The 22,208-nt window shown below is 42.8% G+C and overlaps 1 protein-coding gene and 1 pseudogene across 5 annotated transcripts in view; one reads left to right on the forward strand and one right to left on the reverse strand.

The window, feature by feature from the left end:
- Fstl5 (follistatin like 5) overlaps nt 1-22,208 on the forward strand; it is a 749,493-nt gene that overhangs the window by 277,314 nt on the left and 449,971 nt on the right. The gene's annotated exons all lie outside the window — the stretch shown is intronic.
- Nucleotides 777-1,771, reverse strand: LOC109703237 (WW domain binding protein 1-like pseudogene; annotated as a pseudogene).

The raw sequence follows: 22,208 nt of genomic DNA on the forward strand, positions 1-22,208 counted from the left end.
ACGAAGGGAGTGGCGGGGAGAGAGAGGAATGGGGGACAGGGGAAATAAATGGCCCAAACAATGTATACATATATGAATAAGTGAATAAAAAAAGGAAGAAAAAACAGAGTAGGCAGCATAATCTTCTATACCTGAACTAGCCTCCAGTCAGCCAGAACTACGGAGAAGAAGCCCCTGGAGGATGCACAGTGGTGCACTGTTCTTGTCACCTGCAATTTGAGAGAGCAACAAGTCTGTTATTAACCTGTCTCTCACAATTAGCCCAAAGGCAGCTCTATAGACACTGGCAGCCATAATGACAATGCCCAGGACCCTGAAGACTTACTTCTTTACCCAGGGTGAAGACAAACTGTCTCCTGGACTTAGACACAGCAAAACCCTCTTAAACTAAAAGCAGAGTATAAATCCACTCCATTACCAAGAATCATCCTATGGTACAGTTCCAGTTCTCCTCTTTGGTGGGTTTTTAAAACATACATTCTCTGATCCAAACAGGGAGGTGAGATAAGACTTGGAAAGGGGGAAGAAGGTGATGAGAATGGGGTATAAGGAATGAGTCACAGAATCAACTTCTAAGTCCTCCAAAACACTCTACTTTTGTGGAGGAAAGGCATCTACACCCTAAACTGTTCACAAAGATATAGAAAACACAGGACAAACAATAAACAGAAAGAGAACAAAGTAGATGCACTACTTCTTAAAGTCAGTTAATGCTTCTCTGGTGGGTCTTCCCTCCCCTGGTTGCTGCCAAGTTCCTGTGTGCAGTCAGGACTGCTCTAGTTAGGGGAGCTGCTGCTCTGGAAGTTTGGTGAGTCCTGTTCATTGATGGACTTCTGTGACAAGCAGCCATGGCAAGTGGGGTTGCCCAGGCTCTTGAGCTACTCCTTAGAGGACTGGCAGAAACCTTCCTCCTCATCAACAGGAGGCCACACATGGCAACTGTCACAGAAGTCCAGAGGCCCATTCAGAGCATCATCAATGAATGTCTTGAACTCTCTGAGGTCATCGTCATGGTGGCTCTGGTTGCACAGACACACCTCAAGGCCTGAGTCACCTCTGAAGTGATGATGTCTACCAGGTGTCTTGTTTTTGCTGTCAGGAAGTGCAGGTTTAGCTCCATTAGGCAGGCCACTAAGACACTGGGCACCATTCCAGGGGCTTTGGTGGCTGCTCTGTCAGCTGGTACCTCAGAGGTCTGAGTATCAGTAATGCTCTGGGGGCCTTTTGTCCCTTCGGCTGCTTTATGCTCCTTGGGAGGCCTGGGTGGGACTGGCTCCTGGTGGCTATCACTTACAGGGCCACATTGAGGAGGCAGCTGCTGTTGCTGCTGCTATAGCTGGAAGGCACTGTATGGTGGGGGAAGAGCTGGAGGTTGGTTCACCACTTTCCCATAAGTAGGTAATAAACAGTTTGGCAAAAACCTGAAATAAAATGGCAGCACTGAGTAATTGTGGGCTTCCTGATAGATAATCAAGTTGATTTCATGCTGCTGTTGCTGGGCCTGAAGGTGGAGCTTGGCTCTGTGGTGGTGGCAGATGGAGCAGAAGCTCAAGATAATGATGATCCATAGCAGCCAGAAACACCATAGTTCATCGTAGTTGCAACACTGAGACTATCCACAGCAGTGTCCTGTGTCACCGATGTAGCTTCCTTTGCTAGTACTCACACAGGCTTCTTCATCCTGCAGGGGTTCAGCCCTGGCTGACAGCGAACTGGTCAGTGCCTGGAGGAGCAGGAGTGCAGTGCTACTCAGGAGGCTTCGCCTCCACATCCCCCACCTCCGCTCCTGCTCCTCTGCCACTGCAGTCCTCCTCCTCTGTCTCTTCTGCATCCATGACATAGCATTCACATATGATCTGAGCACATTCTTACATATACTATAAATCATCTCTAGCTTTTTTATAATACCTAAAACAATGTTCATGTTGTGTGAATAGTTGTTATAATATATTATTATTATATATTATATTATGTATATTATATATATATAAAAGAAAGAAAAGTTACATGGAAAATCCATTGATATAGATCTGTTCAGTACAGAAGCAATTTTTCCAAATACTTCCATGAATTGTTATAACCCTGTGCATATAGAGGCTGTGTATGCTTCATGCTTTTCCAAGCTGTTCATGGATAAACATGGACAAACAATGCCCTGAACTCTTCTCCAAGCAAATCCTTGAATCACAGTAAGATAGAATTTTCCCTTTCTTAATAAGACCAAATACTATTCAGAGCAGAACAGAAAATCTCCTCTCTGATGAATAATTATAAATTCCACTCATGGCATTGTCAAATCTAGTGTTCCTGCACTGCTGCTATTCTAATTGTGGACTGAAAATAAATCATATTTAAATTACTTTGTCACTCTTCTCAGTTATAGTGAAGATACAATAAAATTTAAACAATTTTTATTCATACCTATCAATAAATTACAAATCACTAGAATAATGAACATCAGAAATTTAAATGATAGTTTCTGTTGTAACAGGCATAACTTGTTGAAATTTTTTTGACAAGATTAAAAAAGTAATAAGAAAAAGATATGTTGTATATATACATGATTCCTAATGGAATTCTGCCCATATTTTATAATGAAAATATAAATCATTAATAAATAAAACTAAAATTAATAGTTATTTTGCGATATTTATGGTTTACAAACCTGTTTATCTTGTTTTTTCCCTTTGATAAAAGATACAATGATTGAAATGTGTAAGAAATCAAATATAATATCTACAAAGAAATACATATTAGTCTTCTTATGCTGTTCTGTTTGTCAGTATACACAAGAAAAATAATTGGAGTAGTAACAGAACATATCAAACCAAAAGCATTCGATAGCACTATCTCAGTATTTTGGGCATTATAATTTAGCCAGGGGCAAAAAAGAGGACACAGAAGCAAATTATGACTATTTCTTAATTTTATTTACCTAAAACATCATAAGTGATTACAAAATCTCAAGTTCACGTTAAATACAACATCACATTTCTTTCAACCCATCATCAATTGAATAAAGACAGCACATGCATTCCATACACTTTTGGAGTAAACGCTACTGAAAATCCAAATTAACTCATGTATAATATGAATTCAGATTTATTAGACAAGAATGCTACTAGCTTTAGCACATGATTTTTATTCAAAATTTATTTTTAATGAGAAAAAGTATATTGAGATTAAACAATATGTAAATGTAATTTTTGAAGGGGCAAAAAATATTATCAAGGATATATGTGAGATAAAATTGAACTTGTATTTTCCGTGACGAAAAGGGAAAAAAATCAGTCACATAAAGTAATTAGCATCACAACATATAAAAAATAGTTTGGAACATAATGATACCATAACATAGATAAATTCTATAGTAACTTTCATAGAAAGAGAAACTTAAACCAAGCAATAATCCAAAAAAGGAAGAAATGATTTCATTGAGAGAGTACAAAATCTTACTAAAAAATTTGACTTTCAGCTCTCTGTACACACAGGCTGCCAGGAAAAGTGAAAATATGGAGGTAGCTGTAGACCTCAAGATGAAAGAGGTCCATAAATCCATTTTCCAGTAAGGTAGTACACTGGTTTGTAAAACATGTCATCGTAGCATACAAGTTCTAAGTCCATTGTGATGCAACATAACAAAATGGTACCTCCTCCTGCACTTAATAGATTCCAGCATTTGTTTTCAAATTTGAGTAGTACAACACTCTCTGTTATATTCACAGAGATAGGCTTCTTCTACCCTGGGCCACTGCTTTATCTTAGATCCCATGGGTCTTTTCCATTCTGGATTGAATGGAGTTTTTAATGGATCAAGCTAAAAATGGCACACATTACTCTGCCACACTGCATTGGTCAGATCTCAGTCATATGGCTGTCCATAACTTCATAGGTGGTCGGAATTGCAGTCTAGTCTGCAGAGGGAGAAAATAATTGGTTTGATGAATATCAGTCTCTAGTGGAACTGGCATATGCCTTGTATTTTCCTAGAAAACTACTCCAAAAACTTCCAGTTGAACATTTGTTGAAATTGATGGGTTAATATAGAAAAACAAAGATCAAGTAAGAAAAGACTTGAATGAGTTTTAGTACACAGGAGCTACGTGAAATCTTGATTTTTAAAAATAAGTTTTACTCTTTCTGGACCTCAGTGTGTCACCTGTAAAAATTATCCTATTGAGCACTCTCCTGAGGAAGAATAACTATAGGCAGTCAGTCTTATGATGATGAGTCTTAAGGAGAAAGCAGATTAAATTGGAATAAATTGGAAGATTGATAAATGAATGAGAAATATTTTATCAATAAATTGTTCATCTGTGAATTTTACTGATATGTGTATATAATTATAATAGAAATTGCAGTACTAAATCCTAGAAAATATAAAGAGATCAACGTAAAACATTAAAAGATGCTGAAGGTATCATTAAAACATAAAAGTCTGAGGAGATTTAAAATTTAGAAAGTTAAGAGATCCATTAATATAGATAGGATAGGTAGTATAGATTAGTATAGATAGGATAAACTATGGTTGAGATTGATCAATATAATACAGAGGCTCAGAAATAAAAGAAAATTTTTACTTATGGAAAAAATAATAAGTGGTCTTAAGAAAGTATCTAAATTTGATGAGAAAAGCTTGACAATAGCTTTTCTAAGTAGCACTGGTTTTTTGTTATGACTTCTGCCATTGTTATTTTTCTCTTTATTTTTGTTCAGATATCTCAATGTTTAACTTATTTGTGTTTAAATGACTGTTTGAAAACCCTTAAGACAAATAATATTAATTTAGGTTAAATAACCACAAGTCTTACCTTTGAATGCTATTATGGAATTGGTGATTTAACAATTTGCTATGCAGACTTTATTCAAAACCATTAAATACTGCACTATCTGTGGGTTACAAAACCAGTAAAATGTTAACATCCATCACTTTAGTTATTTTAAAGCTTAAGTTCAACCAAGCTTCAAAAATATTATCTCAAACTGAAGTTTTTAGTCAAAACTTGCTGTACCAGTTGCAGAGGTGGCCTAATATCAGGATCCTTGTGCCATCAGCCCAGGAATATTCTTGAATTGCTGTAGAAATATATGTGATAGGTTTCTATATCAAATTTAGCATATGCATTTCTCAAAAAAAAGTGTGCTGTTTATTCTTCTGAAATAGGAATATGACACTTGAGTATATTACAAAGGTAGCAGGCCTTTCAGAATATACTGAACTTTCACATAAATGAACTAGTAACATTGACTGTCTGATACTGGTAATGGTGAAAATGATAAGGATATGCAGTATTTTTGGTATCTATTTTGCAGTCTATTCATAGCAGCTTGTATAGCCAAATATTAATGAAGAATAAGGAATATTATCTGAACACTTCTTACTGAAATAAATTTCTTCTAATGTAGAGATATTTCCATCAGCTATTCATGAATATAAATCATGTGGAGAGTACTAGACATCTGATTTTCAAATTTTTCATTAGCTTGCTGAAGCACACTTAAGCTTATCTCACCAGTCACAGAGATATAAACTGCTATAGATTGGATGTGGAATGTCCTCCAGAGACCCATGCCATAAAGACTTGGTTTCCAGGATGGCACTATAGGGAAGTGGTGGAACCTTTGTGATATGGGATCTAATGGGAGGTCCTTTGGTAACTGGCAATGTGCCCTTGAGACAGTTCTGGGACCTGGTCCCTTATTCGTCCTCATTTGCTTTCTGGCCACAGAATGTGTTCCTCCACATCAATGAACACCATCAATGTTCAATGTGATGCACAGATGACAAGCGCAGGAATTTCAGGTGCTCAGGGTTCTTGAGCCTGCTCTGAGGATGAAAGCACAGGCAGACTCCAACAGCAGAGGTTGGAAAGACTTTATTTGTAGAGAATTTAGTTGGAGAAAAGAGAAGAGAAAGACTGCATATTGGGGAATGCTGGGAGACCCAGAAACCCGTGGTCCAGTGGATCAGGGTGGGGAGTGGGGTTTTATACCTTTTTGCATTGCCTGATGGCAGGGAGATTCCTTTCAATGCAAACGGGCAGTTTAAATTCTAAGGAAAAGTGTCTCCTTGAGCATTTATCACCTTTTGGGACCTCCTGCAGTCCATCCTTCACTCCTTCATTCCCCTCTCTCAGTGGTCACTGTTAGGGATAGAGACCAGGAAGTCTATTCAGTAACTGCTTCCTGTTGACAGGGGGTGATGAAGGGGCCTGCAGCATCAGGGCTGACCACAAAAGGGATTGTCAATGGGACCGCGGTAGTAGGTCATTTTCATCTTCATCAGAGGTGTTTGTACTTTAATGAATTCTAGGTGAGAAGAAACAAACTTGACAAGTAAGTTTAAAATGCAAGACCCAAACAAAAGCAAGCAAATAATGGCAAGTATAGGCCCCAGAAAGGGTAGGAACCAAGTCCTGGAGGGAAGCCAGGATTTTATTTGGTCCCACACCTGTGTAGAAACCTGAGTCTCAAGAGATTGTTCCCTGAGCCATTTAGCCTGTTGGAGAGTGTAATCTGCATGTCCTCTACAATGTTTGAAGTTTTTATATATGTGCAACAGGAGGTATTGGCGATGGCACATACCCCCCCCCCCTTGTTTGGACAAAAGAAAATCTAGGGCCAGGCAGTGCTCCATTGCCATACAGGCAAGGGATGACAAAGACCTTTGCATGTCCTTAATAGCAAGGCCTACCTGGTCTGAGGTGTCCTCTATGACTTTGGTTAGGTTTTTTGCAGTTACATGATTGGCAATCACCCCATAACTGATTCCAGCAAAGGCTGCAACTAATGCTGTTATCCCTAAAACTATTAAAGTAACCTTTAATAGTTTAAATTAAATTATTAAAGTAACCTTAAATAGTTTAATAGGGAAGCTGCTCCTATTGTAGTTAGCATTTCTCTTTTCTTCCAAATGGATGCATGAGCATGCAGGATCAGGAAGACATACTTAGAATCTGTATAGATGTTGACTCTCTGTTCTTTTGACAGTCTTAGGGCTTCTGTTAGGGCCACTAATTCTGCCAATTGAGCACTTATATTAGGAGGAAGAGGACCTGATTTGAGGATGCCAAATTCTGTCACAACTGCAAACCCTGTATGTCTGACACCATTCTTGACAAAAGATCTGTCATCAGTGTATAATTCTAAATCTGGGTTTTTTAAGGGCTGATCAGTTAAGTGAGGTCAGGCAGCATAATTTTACATAAGTACCTTCTTGCACAAGTGTTTTGGATTTCCCTCTGCCTCCAGTGGAAGGGATGCAGGATTTAGGCTCTGATAGGTCCTTAAAATTATTTCTGTCCCTCCCAGAAGCTGGGCTTGATATTTAAGTAGACAGCAGTCATATAGCCAAAGTTCTCCTTTTGAGTTTAAAATTCCCCCTAGATTGTGTGGGGTATAAACCATTAGGTGGTGGTTTAGGATATGTTTCTGAGCTTCAAGCACTAGAAGGCTTACTGCAGCCTTTGCTCTGAGGCATCCTGGCCATCCCTTGGCTACCTGATCTAACTCTTTGCTCAAGTGATGCCCCGGAGCTGAGTCACCACTCCCAAGGCCAGTACTTCTTTTTCATAGGCATATAATTGAAACTTGTCTTGCACTGGGAGACCCAGGGCAGGATCTGTCATAAGAGCCTTTTTTAACCTGTGGAATGCATTTTCTGACTTGTCATCCCACTCAATAAAGGGCTGGGTATCTGTCTGTGCTTCCTTAAGGATTTGATATAAGGGCCTGGCTAGGTCTGCATATCCCAAGATCCAAATTCTACAGTATCCTGTGAGCCCCCAAAAGGCCCTCAATTGCTTTAGAGTTTTAGGTAGAGGAAACATCAGGATTGGATGGATTCTATCTTTTCCTAGAGACCTCATTTCTTTCTCCAGGAGAAGAACTAAATATGTAACCCTAGACTGATATAATTGAGCTTTTTCTTTAGAGAGTTTATAACCACTATCAGCTAAGAAGTTTAGTAAGGATTCAGTGGCTCGTGAAATGACAGATCATTTGGTCTACAGAGCAGGAGGTCATCTACATATTGTAGCAGAGTAGCTTTTGGATATTGCCATTCTGCCAAGTCTTGGGTTACAGCTAATCCAAAGAGTGAGGGCTATCTCTGAATCCCTGGGGGAGGACAGTCCAAGTGACCTGTCCAGACTTTCTTATGGTGTCCTTAAGAAAGGTTGACTTTTATGGTGTAAGGGAATGCAAAAGAAGGCATCCTTTAAATCCAGGACAGAGTAGTAAGCAGTACCTGGAGGTATTTGGGCTAAAAGCATATAGGGATTTGCAGCTACAGGGTGGAGAGGCACTACTTCTTTGTTGATCAGGCAAAGATCCTGGACTAGCCTCCATTTGTTAGATCACTTCCTGACACCAAGAACAGGAGTATTATATGGGCTGGAGCGTTCTATTAGCAGTCTCTGTCTCTTTAAGTCTTTTATTATGGGGTTTAGCCCCTCCTTGACTTCCAGCTTTAAAAGGATATTGTTCTTGATGGGTAAACCAGGAGGGATTCTTGAGATGAATTAGTACTGGGACAACTGTTCATGCTCATCACACAGTATATCCATCTGTCCACACTGTGGGGTCTACTTGTTCCTCTATTAGGGGCAAGAAAAGTACTCTCCTGGGGGTAAAAGAGGCTGTACCCACAATTTAGATAGAAGGTCTCACTCTAGCAGAAGAGTAGGGGTTTCTGGGACAATTAAAAAGGAGTGACAGAAATGGAAATCTCCCCAAGAGCAGGCTAAAGGCTGAGTGAAATAACGCTGTAGAGGCTGGCATGATATGCCTTGAACAGTAATTTTCTTGGAGGACCTGGGTCTGGGAGAGAAAGGAATAACTGAGACGCTGGCTCCAGTATTGATAAGGAGGCTGACCTTGTGCTTAACCCAGGGCTTCTCTGCTTTTACAGTGGTTACAGAGCCTAGATAGTGACCCTGGGACCCCTCATTGGGTGGGAGGCTCTGGCCTCAGTTCCCAGGGGAACCAGGGACAGTGTGCCTTGCAATGTTTTCCCCGAGAAATGGGGTAGGGTACTGTAGATAGCTTTCTACAGGGGCACTCCCCCCTAAAATGGCCTGCCTGTCCACATTGAAAGCATATCCTTGAGTTTGGACTTTGCCTCGGGGAGCCTCTCTGAGCACTGTGATCAGAGTCACCTGTGTTTATCCTTTCTCTTTTCCTTTTCCAGGTCCTTCCTTTCTTTATCTAAATCCTTGGTATACTATACAGATGTGGCTACATGGGCCAATTGGTCTAGATCTCTGCTCCCTTCAGCCACCAATTTCTGAAACTTTTTACAGATATCTGGTACTGACTGTGTTAGAAATTTATCTTTTAGGATGATTTCCTCTTCCTGTGACTCTGGCATAATGTTGGTATGCTTTTGTAAGGCATCCTTAAGTCTCTGTAGGAAAGCTACTGGGGTTTCTAAGAGGTCTTGCTGCACAGCTCTGACTTGGGAGTAATTAAGAGGTTTTACCTTGGCTCTCCTTAGATCCTCAAGAATGCAGTGGATGAAATGATTATGACTCCATTCATCCTTGTCATTTTAGGGTCACTCCTAGGCACTGCCTGATCTCCTGTTGGAATTGGGAATTGAGGTTCCCTTTTAGGTATTCAATGCCTTTGTCTTTCTTCTCCCTCCACCTCCTCCTCCTGTGAGGGCCCAGTCTGAGATAGGCCTGTAGGGCCACTTTATTGTCTCCAGCTGTGACTGCTTGATCTAGAACCTGCTGTTTCTCCAGAGAAGTAAGAGTCTGAGATAGCAATAGCATTACATCTTTCCAGCTCAGTTCAAAGTTTTGGCTGACTTCTCTAAATATCTGGATTTACTGATCCAGGTTTTCTGTGTATTTCCTAAATTCTTTTTTATTTCTTTAAGTTCACTCAGGAACTGAGTCCTATCCCCTCCAGGAATTAACTGGAGGGGGTAGAGTCCTGTGGGATGACGTTTAGTTTGTGAGGTAGTTGGGTAAGGGGAAAGAGGTGGAGCTGATGGGTTTTTTGGTTCAAGGGAGTTTGGGGGCTTTTTGAAAAGGGTTACCATGGTCTGGGTATCTAGCCTGCATTTGTTTAGCCATTCTGGGTGGTCTCTTAGGAAAAAGAACAATTGAACATGTGGAACTTCGGTCCACTTTTCTTCTTTTTTACAGAACATATCTAATTGAAGAATGGTATTATAATTAATGCTCCCTCCTTCTGGCCATTTTTCCTCATCTCCCAAAGGATACTGTGGCCAATCCTGGGTGCAGTAAAACTTGGGATGCTTTTGCTGAAGACTTTCTGGATCAAGATCTTTCCAATGTTTTAATAAGCAGGCAAGGGAAGATCCTTCCTGGATCCTTAAGGCTTGATTCCCCATCTAAAAATGTGAAACAATGGAAAATTGGTCACCTTAACAGAGGTTTCTCCTTTCATCTAGGTGTCCCAGATGAGGAGAAACTCTAGTGGGAGAGGTTGTCCCACTTTCCTTTTGCTCCTTCCACTGCCATTTCTGGGTAAAGTCATGAGGATTTACAGATATCTCAGTTGCACCCACCCCTCTGAGATGATCTTTGACCAATCTCTCATCTATTTTGACTTGCCTGTTTGCCCTGGGACCCAGGTAGGCCTAGTTCTCCTCTACCAGCTGAATGCTTGTAATTTTAAAAATAACTCTATTAAAGTAACCAAGAGGGCTTGCATGGCCAGAAGGAGGACCCCTGTAGAGGCATGGATGGGGACTCCTGATGAATTAGACTTTTGTCCCCCAATATATTCTGTAAGGCATGTATGCTTTTTATGAAAAGAGAGAGAGAGAGCATCTGGGGGCTTTTGCTCCCATAAGGGGCAAAAACAGAGACCTGACATTTTTGCCTTTTAACTGTTTTTTCCCCCCCTGAGGGCAGGCTTCAAAACCTGTTTAACCAGTAAACCTGATGCTTGACAAAGACAGTTAAGCCTAAATTGGAGACTATCACTTTCTGGTGCCTGAAGGGATTTCTTCCAAACTTTCTGAAGAAAGAAACTCACTGCTATTTAGAGCAAAAGAGGGGAGGGGGCATTCATCCTGAACTGCCTGGGAAAGGGGAAGGAGAGACTGAGGGTTGGGGGAAAAGAGAGTTTCCAGGCTCAATGCATGAGGGATTATTGATCATCCCTGCTGTGCAGATCAATCCTGCCCAAAGGCAGTACTGGAGCTGAAGCAAGAGGTGACCTCCACTCTTGGGCCATGGAAACCATGAAGGAAGTGTAAGAGTGCCAGAGTGCCAGATGCTCATGGTCACATTCCTAGGCAGCCTTTCCCAGTTTGGTACAACCTATACTCACCTCAGGTGACGGCTGGTCCCTTTGTGGTTGCCAAATATGATGCAGGAATTTCAGGTGCTCAGGGTTCTTGAGCCTGCTCTGAGAAGAAAGCACAGGCAGACTCTAACAGCAGAGGTTGGTAAGATTTTATTTATAGAGAATTTAGTTGGAGAAAAGAGAAGAGAAAGACTGCATATTGGGGAATGCAGGGGGACCAGAACTGGTGATCCTATGGGTCAGGGTGGGGAGTGGGATTTTATAGCCTATTTGCATTGCCTGATGGCAGAGATGCCTTTCAGATGCAAACGGGCGTTTATTAGGGAGGAGAAGTGTCTCTTTGACGACTTATCACCTTTTGGGACCTCCTGCAGTCCAACCTTCAGTCCTTCAAATATAAAGCTGAACATGAATCCCTGCCATATTCACCTGGCACCTTTGTTGGAGGCCTAAAAGCAATTTGTCTACCCAATCATTGAAGTTAATTCTCTCAGATGTTTTGTTACAGTAATGGAAAATAGACTAACAAACTTTACTCTAAATTCCACACATACTAACCCTTTTGTCTACTAGCAACTTTCCCCAGCAAGTCTCACTCATCTTTCTTGGGATGTTAAATCTTCTAGCAAGGCTTTACTATGGCTCCAGGTGTGAGATTCAGCAGAAAAGAATCACAATAATAGAATGTTTTAGCAAAGAAAACTTCTTTGGAAGATTTACTCTTAGTTTTCAAAATGTAAGTTAGATTTCTAAAACACTGTGTACTGAGGGAAATGTACTGAGGGAAAAAACTTAAAGTTTCTTCCCTATTGTTACTTTTACTCATTCTCCAACTTATGTAAACATGAATTAGACATGATTTTAACATCATCTAAGAATTCTATTTCCAGCTCTGGACAATTAAAATGACACCCCTTATGCAAATTATTTTTATTTATTTAAATATGTTATTTTTAGACTACTCTATGCCCTTCAAGTTCTAATAGCCCAATAAACTTTTTGATAGCATGTCTTTTACTTTGGACATTTGGAGAATTAGCTGTCAAGAAATACCTACCTGGTTGGGTACTTGTGGGAGAGGGAGGGTGAATGGAGATGAAGGAGGGTGAATATGGTCTATGTGCTTTGTATACAAATATGAAACAGAACAATGAAACCTTTTGCAATTGTTTTAGGTGGGGTGCAGTAGGGGAGGAAGGGTTGCTACGGTGGGTGCAAGCCTAATCAATGGTCAATATAAAGCTAAACATTGAATCCCCCTGACAGCATGGATGACACACACAGTAATTTTAGGTGCTCAGGGTTCTTGAGCCCACTCTGAGAATGAAAGCACAGGTGGACTCCAACAGCAGGGGTCAGAAAGATTTTATTTGTAGAGAAGAGAAGAGAAAGACTTCATGTTGGGAAGTGCAGGAGGACCAGGAAACCTGTGATCCTATGGTTTATAGCCTTTTTTGTATTGCCTGAAGGCAGAGATAGATGCCTTTCAGATACAGATGGATGCTCCCTAGGGAGGAGAAGCATCTCCTTGACCACTTATCACCTTTTGGGACCTCCTGCAGTCCGGCCTTCACCTCTGTACAATTAATGCATGCTAATAAAAATGGGAAAAAAAGAATTATCCACGTAATGGTCATTTAAATCATTCACTCTTTCAATCATAGAAAAAAATCAAGTATCTAAACTTGTAATGGACAGCAAAGACTTTCACCAGAATAACTTATCTAAAGCTTTCTCCTGAATTTTCCCAATTTTCATCTTATGAAATTAAGTTGAATTACATATGGGATCTAAAAGGTAGGGCAACTATCATTTTTGGATTTTATAATTTGCTACTCATTTAACTGAGCACTCTGCTTTTATTTTTATCTTTGAGGAACAGTACCTTAATCATAAATTCACGTGACAGTTACAAATTAAAATTCTGTAGTTTCTCATCAACAGAATGTTTCTGTTTATTTCAGCATCTCTTAAGTATAAAGGCCATTTGAAAACAAAAGTGAACATAAATTCAAATTTTATTTCCACTTGCATATAAAATTTTTTAAAAATCAGTGTAGAAAGAGAGTGTATTTTTTCATCGTTGTTGTTTCATAGAATTTTTGTTTGGTGTTTATTTTTGTACTATGCAATCTCTTTCAAAAAATATTGCATAGTAACCTGAAGTGATATAGAGAAGGCCGCCTTTTTTTAAACATTTTAATAGTTACAGAATTCTTTTGTTACAGATACAGTAACTCCTCATATTTGTTTACTGCAGTGTAAGCAGTTGCTAAGGACCCTAGGCGATAGCATAATAAACATTTTAGAGATTTTTAATTAATATGGAAAAAAGTTGCAGAGATATACAACATTATCTGAATATTATTTAAAAATATTTCTCTCAAGAAAAATGTCTTTTGTTTAGAGATTTGTGGCATTCCTAAATCACTACATTTTACGTAAGAAGTATCTCACATAAATGAAAGCTCAGACTTAATTAAATACCTTATTGTTAAGTAAAGCAAATGTTTGAGTTATATTATTTGAATTGTTACTGGAAGGAAATATAGGCCCCAAAATGACCACGTGGAGAGGAGTGATCTGGCCAAGAGATTCTTTATTGCCGGGTGGGAGAGGGAGAGAGCAGAGAGCCAAGAGAGCAAGAGAGAGAGGGGCAGGGGCTTAAATACCCCTCAGTGGGACTCAGCATGATCTGGTTGGTTAGGATCATATTGTTCATGCTGATTGGAGGTTGAGGCAGAGGGAGGATTCAAGCTAGACTTGAGGCTGGACTGTGACCCTGGGAGAAAGGAGCTTAAGGGTGCAGTAAGAACTGAAACCTATCAGCACCATTATTGCCTACATTGCTCCCTTTTTTGTTTGTTAAGGAAGGGGGGCATTGTGTTCACTCTGGCTTCTTCGAGCTGGCAAGGGGCGGCATAGGGGAAGGGAGGGTTAGTTGGCAGATGGCATCGGAGTAGCAAGTCTCATAAAGGCATACACCCAGGCTCCGAAGGTGAAAATTTCCTTCTCCCTGAATTTGATAAAGGTTCCCTGTAGCCATAGATCATAAATGGCCTCCAGCCACTCCTCTGGGCCTCGTATGGCAGGTATTAGCCAGCTGTCCTCACGTAGGGAATCAAGGAACTGCAGTAGGTGCCTTGTATGGGATTGGAGTGGCTCACAGTCCAGTGTCCTGGTAGGGTTCATCGCGGGTGTCCTCCTGCTAAGCTCCTGAAGGAGAAGCTGGTTGAAAGTTTGGTTAGAGATTCTGTTCACCTGAGATCTGAGAAACTGGAGTAAGCAGGGTAGGAGGGTGCAGAGAGCAATGAGCATAAGCAAAGGACCCAAGAAAGGCAGAAGCCAGGTGTCGAGAGGAGAGCTCAGCAGGTCGGTTAAGGTGTTTTTACTGGGTCCCCTTAGTAGGTCCTCGGCCAAGTCTGTTAACCTGTTGACATTTTGTTCCACAATCCTGGACTCATTGACATAATAGCAACATTCCTCCCGGAGGAAGAAACAGGTGCCCCCTTTTTTGGCCGTTAAGAGGTCCAGGGCTCTATGATTTTGGAGGGCCACCTGAGCTAGAGAGGTGAGCTGATGCTGAAGGGAGGCCAGTGAGGCTGAGGTGGATTCGAGGGTGATCTGTAAGCGCTCCTCAAAGTCCCTTGCTGAAATAACACTATGGCCAAGAGCTCCCCCGCGAAGCCTGTGGGGGCAACGGAGGTTGCCAAACTTATACCCACTATAATGGGCAAGAAGACAGCACGCTGAATAGGAGGGAGAATTCAGCTTCCCCATAAAAAGTAAGTTGGGGAACTATGATTACCAGTATGCAGGGCCCGGGAGTAGTTTGGGTTATGCAGGAGTGTAGGGTGTCGTGGCATCAGAAATATAGCCCACCCAGGGACGCCAGTTGTGCTGTAACTGTGACGTTGATATGACAGGAGAGAGAAAAGTTGGACCGAGATGTTGAGAGCGGGGTATAACAGGTGTGTGTAGGAAGGGGAACTTGTGTAGAGTCAGGTGCCCACAGAGGTACCAATGGCAAGGAAGGGGTGCATGAGGAGTTTTGTAAGGCAGGGGAAGCCTTGATAGAAGATGAAGCATTAATGGGAACTGCAGCCAGCAGAGGACACTGGAGGGAGGCACAAAGAAAGCAGTCAATGACACTAATGGATGTGGTGAGGTTCATGAGTTGGAGTGAAGCCTGGAACAGTTGGAGCCAGGTAGGGGTGGAGGGTTGTTGAAGGGCCTGTTGTAGGCTTTGTTCTGACTGGAGGACCTCTGAAGTCACCTCCTTTTGAGTAGGGATTGGAAGGGTGAGCTCCCTGGAAATCATAATGTGAACTGAGGGTTTGGAGGCAATGCACCCAGCATAGAGGGCTATCATTTCACCCCGAACCCATCTGTTGTCCCATGGGTTGGGGATGTGGGCCACGATGGTCCCATTTTGTCCCCTATAGAGGGAGAATTCATTGTCTGGGCCCCTTAAATTCAGTACCTGGTAGATGTTGCATGACCAGTAGGGACATCCCCCATATTCCTGGGTATATGATGCCCCCTTCTTGCAGTAGTCCTTAGTCTGGGAGAAGGAAGGACAATGGCATCCAAAGTCACTATCACTCCTGGGTTTGAAGGGGACTGAGATAGGGGTCTGGCATCCCTTAGGGGAGCAGTCTCCAGTGCCCACCAGACCAGTGAGAGAGGTTTCTGAGACAGTGTAGGTCTCCCGTATCTTAAACCTCCAAAAATACCCTCCGGCATTAGCCTGCCCACTCATGGAGAAGAGGGTGAGAACAGCGAATAAAAAGAGAGAGTCAAGGCACATCTTTGGGGGCCAGGGAGGGAGCATGAACCCAAGAGATGTGAAGTTTCAAGGGGTCTTCAGGGGAAGGGGTGCAAATGAAGGTGGGGGGTGAAGGCAAAGGGTCGCTGGGATCGCTCTGCCAGTTGTCTCCAGGGGGCTGGGCTGGCTTTAGCCTGGAAATATGAATCCAAGATGTTAGTTTTCCTGGAGTCTCTTTTAATCGGGCTGCAGTAGGAGTGCAGAGGATGATCTTAAGGGGCCCTTTCCATTTCGGGGTGAGGGGCTTTTTTTTGGGGAGAGGGGGAGAGAAATAGACCCAGTCCCCCGGTTTCAAAGGGAAAGAGAGATGAGTGCATGAAGGGTCCAGAGATAAGGTATCATGGTGTCTCCACAGTTGGATTCAAAGGAAGGAGAGCAGGGGAAAGGCAAGGTGTTCCGGGAGGGGGCCCGTGGCAGAGGTGATCCCTGGAGGCAAAGCTGGGAGACCGAACATTAACTCAAAAGGAGATATTTGCGTGGGCTTCCATGGAAGCGCCCATAGGTGGAAGAGGGCTATTGGAAGGAGTTGAACCCAGTCTAGGTATAATTCTAAGGTAAGTTTGGTGAGAGTCTCCTTTAGTGTACGGTTGGAGCATTCTACCTTTCCTGATGAGGGGGGGTGGTAAGGGATGTGGAACTGCCATGGTATATTAAGGGCCTTGATAATTGTTTGGGTCACCTGGGACGTGAACTCTGGGCCATTATCTGATTGGAAGGAAGTAGGCATCCCAAACCGAGAAATGATGTGGGTTACAATAATAGATGCCACAGTTGAAGCCCTCTTATTCGAGGTTGGGAAGGCCTCTACCCACCCCAAGAAAGTGTCCACCAAAACCAAAAGGTATTGGTGTTTCTTTACCTGGGGCATGTTAGTAAAGTCTATCTGCTAATCTGCCCCTGGGATGTGTCCCCTGGCCTGGTGGATAGGGAATGGACCAGGCCTTAGAGGGGTGTGTGGGTTGGTACTTTGACAAGTGGGACATGTGGAGGTGAGATGGTGTAGATATTGGGAATCCTCCAGGGTAAGGGAGAAGAATGAATTTAAGAAAAGCTTGAGATTCTGAGTGCTAGTGTGGAAGACAGAGTGTAGATATGAAAGGAGAGTATGTCTAGGGAGTGACTCATGGGCCAGTTCAGGAGTCTGGTCCTGAGTCTTTGCTAGGGCCAGAGTGGCGTAATTCTCCCTTGCCACTTGTTGGGCAGCCTGATCTGCCTTAGAATTGCCTATAGTTATGGGTGATGAGTCCATTTGGTGGGACCGGCAGTGGGCCATCCCAATCTTAGAGGGGAGGAGAGAGGCCCGGAGTAGGTTGGTAATGTAAGTGGAGTTGGTGACAGAGGTCCCTCTCGTGGTTAATAATCCCCTTTCTTTCCAGATAGCTGAGTGAGAGAGGAGGATGTGGAAGACATATTTAGAATCAGTGTATAGAGTGAGAGAATGGTTGGCTGCCAGCTCAAAAGCCCTTGTAACTGCAAACAGTTCAGCCTGCTGATTGGTGGTACTGGGAGGGAGGGGCTGTGCCTCAATGACTTGGGTTAAGGACACTATAGCATAACCTGCTCTCCGTACACCCCCCTCTACATATGAGCTGCCATCGGTGAACCATGTGTAGTTGGAACCCTGCAGGGGCCCCTCCTGGATGTGTGAAGGGCAGGGGAGAAGGGCCTCCAGGGTCTCGACGCAGTAGTGGGTAGGCATGGCAATAGAGGTGGGCAGAAGTGTGGCAGGATTTAGGGAAGAGCAAGCACGGAGGGTAATGGAGGAGTCATGGAGGAAGGAGACAAGAAGCGACAGGATCTGGCAAGGGGGAAGGGTTCTTAAGCCCTTATATGTCAGTAGTTCCACCAGGTGATGGGGGGATATGATTATAATTGACCCCCCAAAAGTAAGTTTTTTGCTTCCTGAACTAGAACATAGGCTGCTGACAAGGCCTGTAGACAGGGGGCCCATCCCTGGACTGTGGGGTCAAGTTTTTTAGATAAATATGCTACTGGGGCAAATGTTGGACCCTTGTCTTGACCCAGAACCTCCAGGGCTAAGCCTTTATTTTCATGGACATAGAAGGTGAATGATTGTTGGATATCTGGCAGGTGGAGGGCTGGGGCCTGGAGGAATGCCTGTTGAAGGCATCGGAAAAGGGTGTCAATGCAGGTAAGTAAAGTTTCAGAGGGGTCTCCCTTTGAACAGGTTTTGGCCTAATGCCCTTCCCCTCTGCAGTGGTAACAGGAGCCCAGAGAATGTCCTGCTGACAGGCATTGAGAGCCCCATATGAGGCCATCTCCTGGCCTCCACATGGCCTGAGCCAGCATTTGGTATTTTTGGCATTTAGCCTTTTCATCCTGGGAGTGGAACACCTTGAAGGCAGTGGCCAGCACCTCGGTCTGAGGAGTGAGGGGGCCTCTATGGAGTTTTTTAAGTTTAGCCCTAATGTCGGGGTAACTTTGGGAGAAAAAATAAGTCGTAAGGAGCTGCTTACCGTCTGTGAATTCTGGGTCAATGTTGGTGTATTGCTGAAGAGTCCTGGTTAATCTATCTAGGAAGGTAGAGGGGTTTTCTGTTTTATCCTGGATGATTTCCTGGAGTTTTTCAAAATTAATGGCCTTTTGTGAGGCCCGTTTTAATCCTGCCAAGAGACAGGTGGCAAGTTGGTTCTGGAGGGTGAGACCAGCGTGGGTGTTGTAGTCCCAATTGGGATCATGGTCAGGCACCGCAAGGGCACCTATAGGGTGAGCAGGACTGGTTTGATGGACCTCATCTGCATACGTGCGAGCCTGTTCTCAAACCCTTTTACGTTCCTCAAGCAAGAGGGTGTTAGAGAGAATGAGATAGATATCATGGTAGGTTAGGCTGTAAGACTGGAGTAAATATTGAAATTGTTTGATATAGGCAGAGGGGTTAGCTGTGTAGGAGCCCAGGTGGGCTTCGATTTGGGAGAGATTGAGCATAGAGAAGGGGACATGAACCCTAACAATGCCCTCAGATCCAGCTACCTCCTGAAGGGGTGCTAAGAGGGAAGGGGGGGGGCTGGACAGCAAAAGTGCGCCACCTAGTGGTGGGAGGACTGAAGGTAGGGGAAGAGGGAGGAATTTGGAGCAGAAGGGGAAGTGGGGGCCGGAGGTGGTGATGTGGAAGGGGATGAAGAAGCAGGAAGTGGAGGCAGGATAAAAGATGGTGGGGTAGGTTGGGCAGGAGGAGGATCAGGTGGAGCCTGCCGACAGTATGGAGGGGGCTCATCAGCCAGGTCGAAATCCGAAGAGAGAGCTGAGGTTGAGGCTGAATGCTTTAGAGCAAGAAGTACATGTTTAGGTTTGCAAGTGGTGCAGAGAGCAGAATTTAGACAGAGGTAGGAAAAGGCCTGAACATATGGAATCTCTCCCCATCCTCCTGATTGTTCACAGTAATTATATAGGTCTCGTAGGAGGTTGGGATCTAAGGACCCAAAAAGGGGCCAGTGACTTTGGTTGTCTAAAGCATAAGTGGGCCAAATTTGGGTGCAAAAGTAGATCAAGTTTTTTGGTTTTATGTTTGGGGTCAAACCCAAGGTGTCCAAATTATTGAGGAGGCATCTCAATGGGGAGTCAGACAGCAGAGAAGATGTAAAGGCACCCATTATGAGGGATTCGGTCCCAGAATGGGAGAGGAGGATATTATGTACTGTGAAGCGTCCTTGCACAGCACAAATATCCGAAAAAAAAAAATGCAAAGCGCACGTGACTCAGCCATCGCTGAGTGCAGGTGGTTTGCAGGCCAGAGGCCGGCTGCTTGGATCACCTAGCCCTAGGTTTTGTAGGGTCCCGGACCCTGTAAAATCCAAACCCTACAGAGAAGGGGATTCCTCTATCGTCTGAGCCACCCAGAGATAGCCCAAAGCATGGGAAGTGTTCTAAAACCCAGAGACACCAAAGGGAGAGACTGCAAAGGGAGCCCAAAAAGGGTAGGTGGACTCACCAAAGAAGATGACCGGTGTTGGATGTGAGCAAGGGCGATCAGGAGGATGAGTCCTGGCCAGTCACGTCCTCAGAGTGGTCATGGGGCGAGTCGGAATCGGGGTCCCACCAACAGTAGTGGGGAGCCCCACCCCGAGTCATGGCACCAAATGTAAGGAAATATAGGCCCCAAAATGACCACGTGGAGAGGAGTGGTCTGGCCAAGAGATTCTTTATTGGTGGGTGGGAGAGGGAGAGAGCAGAAAGCCAAGAGAGTGAGGGAGAGAGGGGCAGGGGCTTAAATACCCCTCAGTGGGACTCAGCATGATCTGGTTGGTTAGGATCTTATGGTTCATGCTGACTGGAGGTTGAGGCAGAGGGAGGATTCAAGCTAGACTTGAGGCTGGACTGTGACCCTGGGAGAAAGGAGCTTAAGGGTGCAGTAAGAACTGAAACCTATCAGCGCCATTATTGCCAACAGTTACTATGCTTTTTACTTTCAATTAAGTGTGCACTTCATTGTATTTTGCATTTCAATCCAATGTGCATTGTAAATTATTTCTAGGGCACAGAGTAGCAGGTGAGAAAAAAGAGGGTGTTGGTTTGTAAATTGATAGGGACACCTGGTGTGGGTCTCTTGCCTGTCTTTTGTGTCTGTTACCTCATAAGCTAAGGTTTGGATGACTGTCATCCAAAGGTCCATGTATTAGAATCTTGGCTACTGGATAGCACAATGGAGAGGTGGTGAAACCTTTAGAGGTTGGGACCTGTTGTAAGAACCTTAGGCCACTGGGCCATCCCTCCAGAGGGAAATCATGGGAACCCTCAACTGAGGGCCATACTCTCTCTCTTTCATAGCTCATGGTATAAGCAATTTGCTCCACCAATCTCTCTGGACATAATGTACCATCCTTGTCAGAGACCCTAAACAATGGGACTGCTTGATTTTGGACTGGAACCTCCAGAATCATAAGCCAAAACAAACCTTTGTGTTTATAAGTTAATCACCTCTGGTATTTCATTATAAGAATATGAAGCTGATTAACACACTCATCTAACACTGAAAATATCTCTACTAGTATACATGTAATAGATGTAATAGGCGATGTCACAGAGGTCAAACATTCCCCTTAAAACTCTTCACCTAGTAAGTATCAAGTTTAAACTAAATTCTTGCTCATAGACTCTAATCCAGCAGTATTTCTTTCCATCTTTCCTTATTATTCCAACCTGTTTCATTTTCTTTATGCCCAATGTTGGGGATGGAACCCAGGGGCCTCACTTAGACTAGGCAAGAGCCCTTATTTGACCGTTCCTGTCAAATGCAATGAGAAACAGATCTAAAAAACTGAAATTCAAGATAATTTATTTAGAACCTTAAGCAAAATTTTGTAGAATATTTAATTTGCATTCTGAAATATGCAATTTTTTTCTTTAAAAAGCAAAAATTTGTATTTATGAACAAATTTCATAGAAAATACTCAAAGGAGTGAGGACAAAAGTTTGATGCAGAGCACAGAACAGTGTATCCTGGAAAGTGAAAAAGTGTCAGCCTACTGGCCTCTGTAGCTTTATAAGCAGGGTGATTAGATAACATCAGGGAGTCTCAGTCACAGAAAGTTCTTTGTCTCTGACCCCAGGGACCTTAATATCTTTACTAACCAGCACCTGTTTCCATCCTAGGAATTGGCTTTTCTGTCAGTTTATTTCTGTTATAGGTTCCTGATTCAAATATTACAGTGACACATGTATTGGAACTCCATTAGCATTGTTTATGTCTTGATGTCTGTTAAAAGGAAATCATATTAAAGAGATAAAAATGGAAATATAGCCTAAAATTATTAGGTCTGAGATTAGTCATATTGAAGTATTCCCATTACTCTAGAGGGCTGATTTTGTTTACCTTATTATTACAATAATATCAAGAGAGATCTTTATTTTATTTAAATTGTAAATTACTTATCAAACATCTGCATGAGACTGAGGAAGAATTGACAACAAAGGCAGAGTTAATGTGACATTGAAAAGCATGATGGATGAAGGACATAATCTGTGCATACTTGCTATAATAAAATGAATTATTAATGTTCAGCTCTCAAAGAATGCTTTCTTACTAACTGTAATGGATGAATGGGACTTGTTCCCGTGAGAGCCTTGATGCCATATA

This window comes from Castor canadensis, chromosome 9 (genome assembly GCF_047511655.1).
Source record: "Castor canadensis chromosome 9, mCasCan1.hap1v2, whole genome shotgun sequence".
NCBI classification, from domain to species: domain Eukaryota; kingdom Metazoa; phylum Chordata; class Mammalia; order Rodentia; family Castoridae; genus Castor; species Castor canadensis.